This window comes from Oryctolagus cuniculus, chromosome 4, assembly GCF_051225735.1.
Source record: "Oryctolagus cuniculus isolate XC-2025 breed Fujian yellow rabbit chromosome 4, ASM5122573v1, whole genome shotgun sequence".
In the NCBI taxonomy this organism is placed as follows: Eukaryota; Metazoa; Chordata; class Mammalia; order Lagomorpha; family Leporidae; genus Oryctolagus; species Oryctolagus cuniculus.
Window position 1 is genome coordinate 172,883,083 of NC_142870.1, and position 11,493 is coordinate 172,894,575.

Consider the following 11,493-nt stretch of genomic DNA (forward strand, 5'->3'; position numbering starts at 1 on the left):
GAAGATTTGTAAACATGAAGTATTGGCAGGTGATTGGCCCTCCAAATGCAGGGTGTCTGGACTCATTCAAACACAGGGGAAAACCGAGATGCTCCACCTGGCATGGACTGACAAAGCTGCCTCCCAACACAACAGACTTTACAAGGCCAGCTTTTCCTCCTTTCCTACCTATGTGCAGAAAGGACAAGAACAAGGAAAGCTTTGGCATACCAGAGCCTCGAAGGTCTCCCACACTCAGAAACCTCTGCAAGTCAGGCCACAGCTTGGAATGGAGATAAAGGAAGGAATACAGGAGACAAACTCTGGGAGGGACAGGGGAGGAGGGGAAAGTACTTATATGAAGAAAAAGTAGATGGGGAGAATATTCTGCATCATGTGGGAGAGTGGCCTTGTGCCCCCTCACTTCCTACCGGGCCTCCAGCAGAGGGATGCTATCCATCTAGCTAAGCCAGGGCAGCTGCCCTGCACTTCACCACCGACGTCACAGGGCTTGAGTCCATCACAGCCAACTTAGAGTGAAGAACTGATGGCGCCTTCCCAGGGCTCCATAAGGTGGCGAACAGAGAACTTCCTTCACCCTCCACCTGACCTCCACTGCCAACAGACTTCTCTGATACCTTTAGTGTGGACAGTGAGACTACAAAGACAGTCCATGTGTAGATGCCCAGGTGACTATCAATAGGGTTGATTGCACACAGTACTTTTGCCGTGCAATTACACACCAACACACACACACACACACACATCCATACTCCCATCAAGAAGAAACCAGCTGTAGAGTAGCATATTTAGAGTAACTGATAAAGGTGATACATAGTAAGAAATCACAAAGTGTCATTCTTCTTTGGTATAAAAGGGAGAAAAACAGCGAGAAAATCAACACGTATTTAAATATCCCACTGCCAAGTACTGCTAAAAGGTTAAAAAAATTTAATTAAAAAAAATAGAAAACATCCCTATGGTCCACTGGCACCAACTACTGATAAAAGATAATTTTAATTAAAAAAAAAAAAAAAACAGAAAGCTGGTCTAGGTAACTGACTGTTCCAAGGACAGGAAAGCCAGAAAGGGAACGTAGCCAGGCATAAGCTAGAGCCAGCCCCAGTAGGGGAGGCAGCTCTGCTGTGTATTCAATCAGAAACTTAGATTTAGGTAAAGTGAGTCTGACTTCTGCATCCAGGACTCCTCACAGCCTTTACTCCATTGATTGTCTCGATGAATAACCAGAGATTTAGAACAGGGGAGCCTCTCCTGGGACAGCATTCCAAAGCACACTGCTTGGGAAGCCCTGCAGTGCAGAGTTCTCATATGCTAGGATCACCAACAAGCACACTGCCTCTGTGACCCCACTCTTCCTACATTCCGCAGAGACACTGCTGACACCATGGGGAAGGGCAAAGCACACACTCATCGGGATAATTAAGGCTGAGAGATGATCTACTCTGGAGTCTGAGTCTGTAGGGGAGTCAGGAGGAAGGGAACCCGTGCACCCAGGAGGGGAGCACTCAGGGAGGAGAGGGGCTTTGTGTACTCTGATTGACAGCTTTAGCAAACACCGATCGGCATGGAGTAGGCTGCTAGAAATCTGGGAATAAAAGAAAGTCCAGCATTGCCCAAAGAGCATCCCCAGGAAATTGAAAGAGCAGGTGTGTTCCACAGACTCAGCACAAAACAAAAACCCTTAAAAGCTAACTTGGGCAGAAAATTAAGACTAGCATAATGACATCCTGTAACCATCGCTTAGATTTTTCTCAGTTGCAGCTCTGTTACACTTTTATACAACACCTGATGTTTTGACTCTATGTGTTTTCTTGGCTTCCAATAAAATGTTGTAAAGCCTTCCATTTTCTTGTGGTAATAGAAATTTTAACTGTACCTCGAACTGTTAACAAGATTATAGCGATTTATTTTAATTATTCCCTTTTTTTTTTCATTTTTTGACAGGCAGAGTGGACAGTGAGAGAGACACAGAGAGAAAGGTCTTCCTTTTGCCATTGGTTTACCCTCCAATGGCCGCCGCGGCCGGCGCACCGCGCTGATCCGAAGGCAGGAGCCAGGTGCTTCTCCTGGTCTCCCATGGGGTGCAGGGCCCAAGCACTTGGGCCATCCTCCACTGCACTCCCTGGCCACAGCAGAGAGCTGGCCTGGAAGAGGGGCAACTGGGACAGAATCCAGTGCCCCGACCGGGACTAGAACCCAGTGTGCTGGCGCCGCAGGCGGAGGATTAGCCTAGTGAGCCGTGGCGCCGGCCTAATTATTCCCTTTTAAAACTGAAAAGTGACTTTTTTATCATTTCACTGTCCATTTGAATCAGCTACTGAACACCATCCATGTCTTCATGGAAGGCAGCACACACTGATGTCCTGAAAATACAACCCAGAAGAATACAAAACCTATTTCCAAGAACCAGGATGGACTTGCTGAGAATTTCTCCATCAAGCCTCACTGACTCAGGTGCTTGAGTTACTCACCAGATTCCACCTTTTTATGTGCATGGCAGAGCTTTCATTTGCTTATTAAGTCCTTTTACAGTTTCTTAAAAGTCTTGTTCCTAGTTTATTTACTTTTATGCTTTCATTATGATAAAATACAGGGCTATAAATTTTCCTCTGCGTTCAGCTTCGCCCATATTAAATGGCTGCTTCCATTTCTTTTTTTTTTTTTTTTTTTAAGATTTATTTATTTTAAAGGCAGTTACAGAGAGGCAGAGGCACAGAGGGAGAGAGATCTTCCATCCACTGATTCATTCCCCAAATGGTCACAACAGAATGGGCCTATCTGAAGACAGGAGTCAGGAACTTTTTCAGGGTTTCCCACGTGGGTGCAGGGACCCAAGGACTTCAGCCATCTTCCACTGTTTTCCCAGGCACATTAGCAGGGAGTTGGACCAGAAGTAGACCAGCCCTGATTTAAACCAGCACCCATATGGGATACTGGCACCGCACGCAGCAGATTTACCCATTACCTCACAGCACTGGTCCCCAAGTTTCAATTCATTTATAAATCTCTGTAACTACAGTTTTTGTTTCTCACTTGGATGTTTTATGTCATGTGTATGTGTCTGTATGTATGTATGTATTGTGTGTGTGTGTGTGGATGTGTAAGTAAACCACTGTGCCTTGTGGTAGAAAATATGGTCCATGTGATTTCTACTTTGAGGAATTAACTGGCATTTTAGTTTGTGCTCTAATACCTGATTGGTCTTTATAGATGTTCAATGGATACTGAGAAAACTCAGATCTGCAATATACAGTTCAATAGGTAACTATTAAATAAATCCTTAAAGTGCTCAGGTTATCTATCTTATTTATTTTTGGCAGTGTGCTCTTTCGGAAACAAGGAGATCAAGAGCAAGCAACAGCAGGGCTGAAATCAAAGACACCTTGCAAAGACCCCCAAGCCCTCCCCCAGAGACCGCCTGGGCAGGAGGAAGTGGCAGCCCATGCTCTCCACTACAGCCTCCCCTTCCACATTTAGCATGAATGACTCAACTCATTTCCTAAGAGAATATCCTAGAGCAAACTCTAAAGGAACCACTTACAAACGAAGAGATTCCAAAGATATTCCTGGAAACTTCAATTTTGAACCTAGAGAATTGGAGTCAGGGAGTTTTAACAGAAAGAAAAATTACAATGAAATCGGCAATCAGTGTTGAAATGCCATGAAGGTTTTTCTGAGAAACTCAAAGGACCTGTGAGTTCTTAATTATAAGGCACTGGATTTCTTTTCTTTCCTTCATGTTAGGTGGGGTAAGAAATGAAATATAACTCCGATTTTAATAATGATCCTGCAGGTACACAACCAAACCCCACATTGCTAGAGTAGACTGGGGGCAGTCTCACCCTGCTAAGAACACCACTGCATGACAAGAATCCATTTATTCTGACAACATTTCTGAATCTGATGAGCACTGTCCTCATTTTGCAGATGGAGAAATCGAAACTCAAAAAGATTAGGTCATCAGCCCAAGGCCACATAACTGGATAAAAGGCAGAACCCTGTTTTGAACCTCTAACAACGCCTCTAGTGTTCCTAAGTAATTGATGACTAGGAGGGTTTTGTCTGCAAAGCTAAATGTTGGAGCTATGTCAGTCAAGCAATAATTATTGCAAGTCTCATATCTTACAATACAGAGTACATTGTTATTATTGTCATGATGATATTTTTTATGGATTTATAACTTATTGTAGTAAAAGCATGCAGTTGTGCCAATGCCATCTTACTAAAGTGATCAGTTTAAGTTCATAATTGATCATAAAGATAGGATTAAGAGTCAAAGGGACCACAGAAACAAGACCAGTGTCTGCTAATAATAACTGATAGAATTAAAAAGGAGAGAATAGGGCCGGCGCCGCGGCTCACTAGGCTAATCCTCCGCCTAGCGGCGCCGGCACACCAGGTTCTAGTCCCGGTTGGGGCGCCGGATTCTGTCCCGGTTGCCCCTCTTCCAGGCCAGCTCTCTGCTGTGGCCAGGGAGTGCAGTGGAGGATGGCCCAGGTGCTTGGGCCCTGCACCCCATGGGAGACCAGGAAAAGCACCTGGCTCCTGGCTCCTGCCATCGGATCAGCGCGGTGCGCCAGCCGCAGTGCGCCGGCCGCGGCGGCCATTGGAGGGTGAACCAACGGCAAAAGGAAGACCTTTCTCTCTGTCTCTACTCTTTCTCACTGTCCACTCTGCCTGTCAAAAAAAAAAAAAAAAAAAAAAGGAGAGAATCATCCAACATGGGAAACAGGATACACAGCAGACTCTTAGAATGCCAAATACCCTAAACAGCACTCTGGCCTCAGAATCAGCCCTTAAAGCATTCAGATCTGGCTAAGAAACCCATGAGAGTTTCTCAGGCATGGAAAGCCAAGACACTGTGGCAAAAAAAAAAAAACCTAAATGAAAGATCTCTGTGAGTGAGATCCCAGCAAGAAGAACGGGCCATCAAAGAAGGAGGTACTTATCTCTGAAGGGAGGAGAGAACTTTCACTTTGATTATGGCCTTGTCTAAATAAGGTCAGAGTTTGTGAACTCAAGAGGCTTCCATAGCCTTGGCAGCTCATGATGAGAGCCTCGGGTGATTACTGACGTCATAAACAAGTGTCAATTGTTAAATCAACAACGGGAGTCACTGTGCACTTACTCCCCATGTAGGATCTCTGTCCTTAATGTGTTGTACTATGTGAATTAACAGTAGTAAAACTAGTGTTCAAACAGTACTTTATACTTTGTGTGTCTGTGTGGGTGCAAACTGTTGAAATCTTTCCTTAGTATATACTAAGTTCATCTTCTGTATATAAAGATAATTAAAAATGAATCTGAATGAAGAATGGGATGGGAGAGAGAGCAGGAGAGGGGATGGCTCGCAGGTGGGAGGGAGGTTATGGAGAGAAAAACTGCTATAATCCAAAAGTTTTATGTTTGAAACTTATATTTATTAAATAAAAGTTAAAAAAGAAAAGCATGCAGTGATGTAGAAACTGTCACGAGAGGAGTTTGCATTACATTTAGGAGTTTCCTAGGGCCCAAGGTTCCTACACTTGGCCTTGCAGACTCAGAAATCTCACATATCAGTGTGCTGAGAACTCCATTTCCCAGAATTTACTAACCACAAAAGAAGTTGCATAAGCCCAGAAAGATAATTTATGAATCGATACTGAAAAACATATAGTCACCACGTTGATAGTGATGTGCTATCCCCTCGTACTGGGAAGTGCACTCAGTGAGTGTGGAGCTGGAGGCACGTCTGATGGCATCCAGCTGACATAGCCCGAGAGAACCAGGGGCACGATGAGACCACTTTGCTGATGGGATCCATCACGTTGGACTGCTATGGAACAGAACAGCGTCCAGTGCTTAAACGGCCACTGCTCCAATCTTACGCATTCTTCCATAACTGACTATCCTCTCCTCAGAGGCCCATCATGTCAGTCTTACCAAAGCTGGGAGTGACTCTTTGCAAAGTGAGCTTCAATTATCCTTAATCTACTCTCTGCTGATTACATTGTTCAATTTTCAAAAGGCAATTGAGGGGCCGGCGCTTTGGCGCAGTAGGTTAATCCTCTGCCTGTGGTACCGGCATCCCATGTGGGCACCGGTTCTAGCCCTGGCTGCTCCTCTTCCATTCCAGCTCTCTGCTGTGGCCTGGGAAAGCAGTGGAGGATGGCCCAAGTGCTTGGGCCCCTGCACCCACATGGGAGACCAGGAAGAAGCACCTGGCTCCTGGCTTTGGATCGGTGCAGCTCCAGCTGTTGCAGCCATTTGGGGGAGTGAACAACAGAAGGAAGACCTTTCTGTCTCTTTCTCTCACTGTCTGTAACTCTACCTGTCAAATAAGTAAAATCTTTTTTAAAAAGGCAATTAGGGCCTCATCTGGGGGGCACCATATCACAGCTGCAGTGTGTACCACCTACAAGACTGGTGAGCATAGGCCGGCGCCGTGGCTCAATAGGCTAATCCTCCGCCTAGCGGCGCCGGCACACCGGGTTCTAGTCCCGGTCGGGGCGCCGGATTCTGTCCCGGTTGCCCCTCTTCCAGGCCAGCCCTCTGCTGTGGCCAGGGAGTGCAGTGGAGGATGGCCCAGGTGCTTGGGCCCTGCACCCCATGGGAGACCAGGAAAAGCACCTGGCTCCTGGCTCCTGCCATCGGATCAGCGCGGTGCACCGGCCGCAGCGCGCCAGCCGCGGCGGCCATTGGAGGGTGAACCAACGGCAAAGGAAGACCTTTCTCTCTGTCTCTCTCTCTCACTGTCCACTCTGCCTGTCAAAAATAAAAAAAAAAAAAAAAAAAAAAAGACTGGTGAGCATAACACGACATAGTGAACAGACGAGACGTGGCCATGTCTCAGAGTACCTAAATCTGGACACGGTGAAGACTCGGATTCAAGACTTCCCATTTCAAGACGTGGCTTTTTCTGTGGCCATTACAGAGTACTTTGGCTTGAGTGTGTCCCCCAAAGCTCCTATGTAGGAAACTGATACCCAATGCAGTGGTGTTGGAAGGAAGAGCCAGATGGGAGGTAACTGGGTCATGAGGGCTCTCATGCCTGGCTTAACACTGTTACCATGTTCTCACGCTGTGTCCTCTCCTTGCCCTTCCCCCCTCCTCCATGAAACAATAGCAAGAAGGGCCACAGTAGAAGCCATCACCTTGATACTGGAATTCTCAGCCTCCAGAACCATGAACCGATAAACTTATCTTTGTTGTAAATTCCCTAGTGGGTGGTACTCTGTTAGATTAGCATAAAAAGGACTAGGACACACGATTATCATTTTTGCAGCAAAATCAACAGATACTTGTTGGAAGCCACTGGGGGAAACTGGAACCGCACAAGGAATGCAGAAAGCGTGTCATGAGTGCGCAGGTGAAAGGGTGCCGCGACCTGCAAGAGCACGCTGGCGCTCCACCGCTGCCCTTAGGAGCAGGCTCCACCCAAGACCAAAGCTCTCAGGCTTATCAAGGGCCTCAGTTTCCAAAATAAAAATTGCAGATTGGAAGTGACAAGCCAGCTTATTTTTTTTAGATTTATTATTTGAAAGGGGAAGTTACAGAGAGGGAGAGGGAGAGGCAAAGAGTGAAGTCTTCTACCAGCTGGTTCACTTCCCAAATGGATGCAAAGGCCAGAACTGGGCTGATCCAAAGCCAAGAGGCAGGAGCTTCTTCCAGTAGTAGTGAGTAAAGGGGCCCAAGCACTTCCACTGCTTTCCCAGGCCATTAGCAGGGATCTAGATAGGAAATGGAGCAGCCAGGACCTGAACCGGTGCCCTTACACGATGCAGGCACTGCACATGGAGATTTAACCCACTGCACCACAGCGCTGGCCGAAACAAGGCAGCTTCTGAGCCCTTTCTGTTTCTGTTTCCCAACACGAGAAGCACTTTAGTTTCACTGGAAGTTATAGACTATGAGGGAGGGAATTTTGTGGAGGTGAGGAGGAGATATACTTGGTGGCAACAATGTAACGTTTTTGACTTTTGAGCTCAGATGTTGACAACAGCACGCTCCCTTCACTTTGGAGTGTTGACTATTTGAGCAATATTAGCATCCCAGAGGAAGACTGGGTGCTGACAGATGAGAGGAGCTGATAAGGAAGAGGGGATGAGGTTGGGCGGAGGCAGGGTCCTGGGGATGGATGGGGGGGCACGTACTCCTTTATGCCACATCTCATTCCAAGCAGAGTTCATATTCATATCACTGGAGAAATGGCCGGTCCAGATAAGAATCTATCCACATACAGCCTTATCCCTTCTACACCAATACCGAAGATGAAGACCCCAGAATTGATTTTTCATGGAATGACAAAAAGCAAAATGGAAGCAAATACACAAACATCTCCACGGCCAGAAGAACAAAGATTTGCGATTTGGGCCACATCCCTATCATACACACAATGTGTATAGAGACCCAAGCAGTAAGCTGGGTGTCCCCAGCGCTACCACCATTGCTTGATCTCTCTGCGGTCACAGTGGGGAAAGCTGAAACCTTCAACACTAGCAAGGTAGTTTATGACTCTTGAAAACATGTGATATTAAAACCATAAAATTCAGTGTAATGAAGCAGTGCAAGGCAGACCCCGCTGAGCCCATGCTGGAAATAAATCTGGGCGCGTTCGGGAAACATTTGTCATACTCAGAGGAGAGTCAACCATCTGAGCAGTATCGCGTGCTCAGCAGAAAGAGAAGTGGGGCGGGGGGGGGGGGCAATGATTCTGTTAGGAAGCAGAGCGGGACTCAAGTGAGGGTGCAGACGGGGCACCCAGCAGGGTAGGAGAGGGCAGCACCAGGCACTGGAGCGAGACCAAGCAGGCTGTTATCTCTCAGAACCCTTAGGGAGGGCTCTGTGTCTGCTGGGGAAGCGATACTCCCAGAGCCCTCACTTAGAGGGTGCAACCTCAGTGGACCAGCCACAGCAACAAGAGATGGACACCAAGCTGACTGCTTAGAAGGGCGGAGCCTCCTCCCTGCAGGGCTCTAGTTCAGCTGAAGAGGCTGCGTCTCCTGGAACCCTGGAGAAAAACCCCTCGTGCCCCACCCCAGGGAAAGCCATGTGGGACTTCTGATCTCCACAACTGTCAGCAACTAAATCTGCATTGCTTAAGCCACTAAGTTCGTAGCCTTTGGTTACAGCACTGATGGGAAGTAGACAGCATCACACTGTCAGCTGGGAAGGCAGAGAGACGATGGGAGAAACTGAACTGAGCCCAGAGCCCCATGGCTGTGCATGAAGACGGCTGCGAAAGATGAACAGGTTAGGAACAAAGACAGGTCTCCCAAAACGCAGAAAAGGCCAACCAAAGAAAACGGGAAAACGCCAACAGCAGGACAGTAACGTGTGACCAACATAAGAAAGCAATGACTTCTCGCCTCTCGAGGATGAGAGAGAAGAGTGGGGAGAGTTTCCTCAGTGTGACCAAAAGTACATCAAGACTGCACCGCCCCAGGCCACCTGGACCCCATACTGAGGTAGAGCTGCAGCATGAGCGCGCGTGCGTGCGTGCACACACACACACACACGCACACACACCACTCATTCACAGATGGGATTCATACTGAACCCTGATGAAGACGTAAGCAGTGGTTTGTCCTCGGATTCAGCCGGTTGATTTCAAAGCTATTCCCTGCCTGTTTTTTACGAGAAGCAAAATCACCTTGCCTGTCCTGGGTGGAAGGCATCTCCGTGGTCCTCTCTCTTTTAACCCTTTCCTCCCCCACTGTCGCCATCACTACTTCCACCACAGACCTTATGACAACTCAGAAATAATCCAGCCTCCTTAAGGAAATAGCCTCTTCCTCAAGTCTTACACATTTCATAGCATCAGGGGATAAAGAGAAAAAAAAAAAAGAAATTTTTTTGCTCCTCCCCAGTCCCATGCCTGCTGGACAAGAAGGGTGGATTTTGGTCCCAGTGGCTTGCAGCTTTGTGTGATAAGGAGTTGCAGGCCAGCTCGCAGGCTCACAGGGGGGTTCTTATCAGATGATAAGGAGATGGTTAGATAACGAGCATTTCCACTCTGGGCTGTCTACAATTTGCTTCCCAAGTACACTTTATATTTCGAGACAGATCAGTCATTACGCAGCCATGAGTCATTGATAACACGTGAGAGAAAATGATGTCTAATCAAGATCACATTGCAGAGAACAAGGAGACTTAACTCGCTAGGGCGGTAAGGTAGGAAGAAACCGAAGAGGTTTATGGCACATCGTGCAATGTGAGTGAAACCTAACATCTTTAGGGGCTCTACCTGAGGTTGGAGTGAAAAAAGAGTTCGCTTTGAGACAGCTGAAAAGAAGAGGAGGCACTCTCAGAAGCCAGAGAGAGAGGCAGGCAGGAAATGAGGGAGACCAGTCACTGGGCCGAGCCCGCGGCCATATAGGGCAACAACGAGAGGTGCATGGCGGGGCGGCAGGGTCAGCCAGCCTGCTTGGCAGCGTCTCGCTGGCACCGTGTGCTCACAGCTCCTCCATCGCTGCAAAGCCTTTTTTGGCGGTGGTTCTTCCTGGAGTCGCCCTCAAAGGCAGAATCACCGCTGTGCATGCTGTGACCGCCCTGCACAAAGCCCGCCGGTGGCCACCCCAGGGCTGTAGATGCCGCCTAGCCTGGGCAGTGGCACCTATTCTGCAGGCCCCAGCCCAAGCTCAGCTCCCCTGAAACTGCAGGGCCCTGCCAGAACCACTTAGTTGGCAGTGTTCCCTTCGTGTTTCACTGGTGGGGGTGTTTTTTTTAGTTTCTTCCAGTGAATAGATGCTAAACTTCAAAATGTTAGGCTTGATTGCCTTGGAGCAGGAAGCCCAAGGAAACTGGACAAGCTGGAAGTGCCACAGAGTATCGGCCTGGTCAGAAACATCCCTAGCCGGCACTGCCCTTGGCAGCAGGCTCCCCCACCTCTTAGCACACGCGGGGAGTGGTTCAAGATGACCATGCCCTCTGCCTCTAGGAGGTTAGGTCCATCAGCAAAGACACCAAGATAGAGATCAGATTCCAGACCTGGACCGGAGACCTGATTACGCCCTGGTCCTTGGCAGGGAACCACAGGCCTGGCCCAGTCACAAGGTGAGGGTGTGATGTTACAGACCCGTCGCCACCTTTGCAGAAACAACTTGAACAGTACCTACTGACAGGGCTGCCCCCGCCAAGACCCCTCTGTGCATCTCCCCTACTCATTTCCCTTGCTTTTACAGACAGCACAGGTCGGGTCAGGCATCAGGAGGAAGCATTTGCATTTTATCACTTCTAAGTCTTAAATTATGAGTGGTGTGAAAAGTAAAATGTATTGGCCAGTGCTGCAGCTCACTAGGCTAATCCTCCGCCTGCAGCACCGGCACACTGGGTTCTAGTCCCGGTCAGGGTGCCGGATTCTGTCCCGGTCGCTCCTCTTCCTGTCGAGCTCTCTCCTTTGGCCAAGGAGTGCAGTGGAGGATGGCCCAAGTCCTTGGGCCCTGCATCCACATGGGAGACCAGGAGGAAGCACCTGGCTCCTGGCTTCGGATCAGCGCGGTGCACCAGCCGCAG

General features: G+C 48.3%; 1 long non-coding RNA gene across 8 annotated transcripts in view; it reads right to left on the reverse strand.

The window, feature by feature from the left end:
- Positions 1-11,493, reverse strand: part of LOC103350379 (uncharacterized) — a 231,001-nt gene that overhangs the window by 101,720 nt on the left and 117,788 nt on the right. The gene's annotated exons all lie outside the window — the stretch shown is intronic.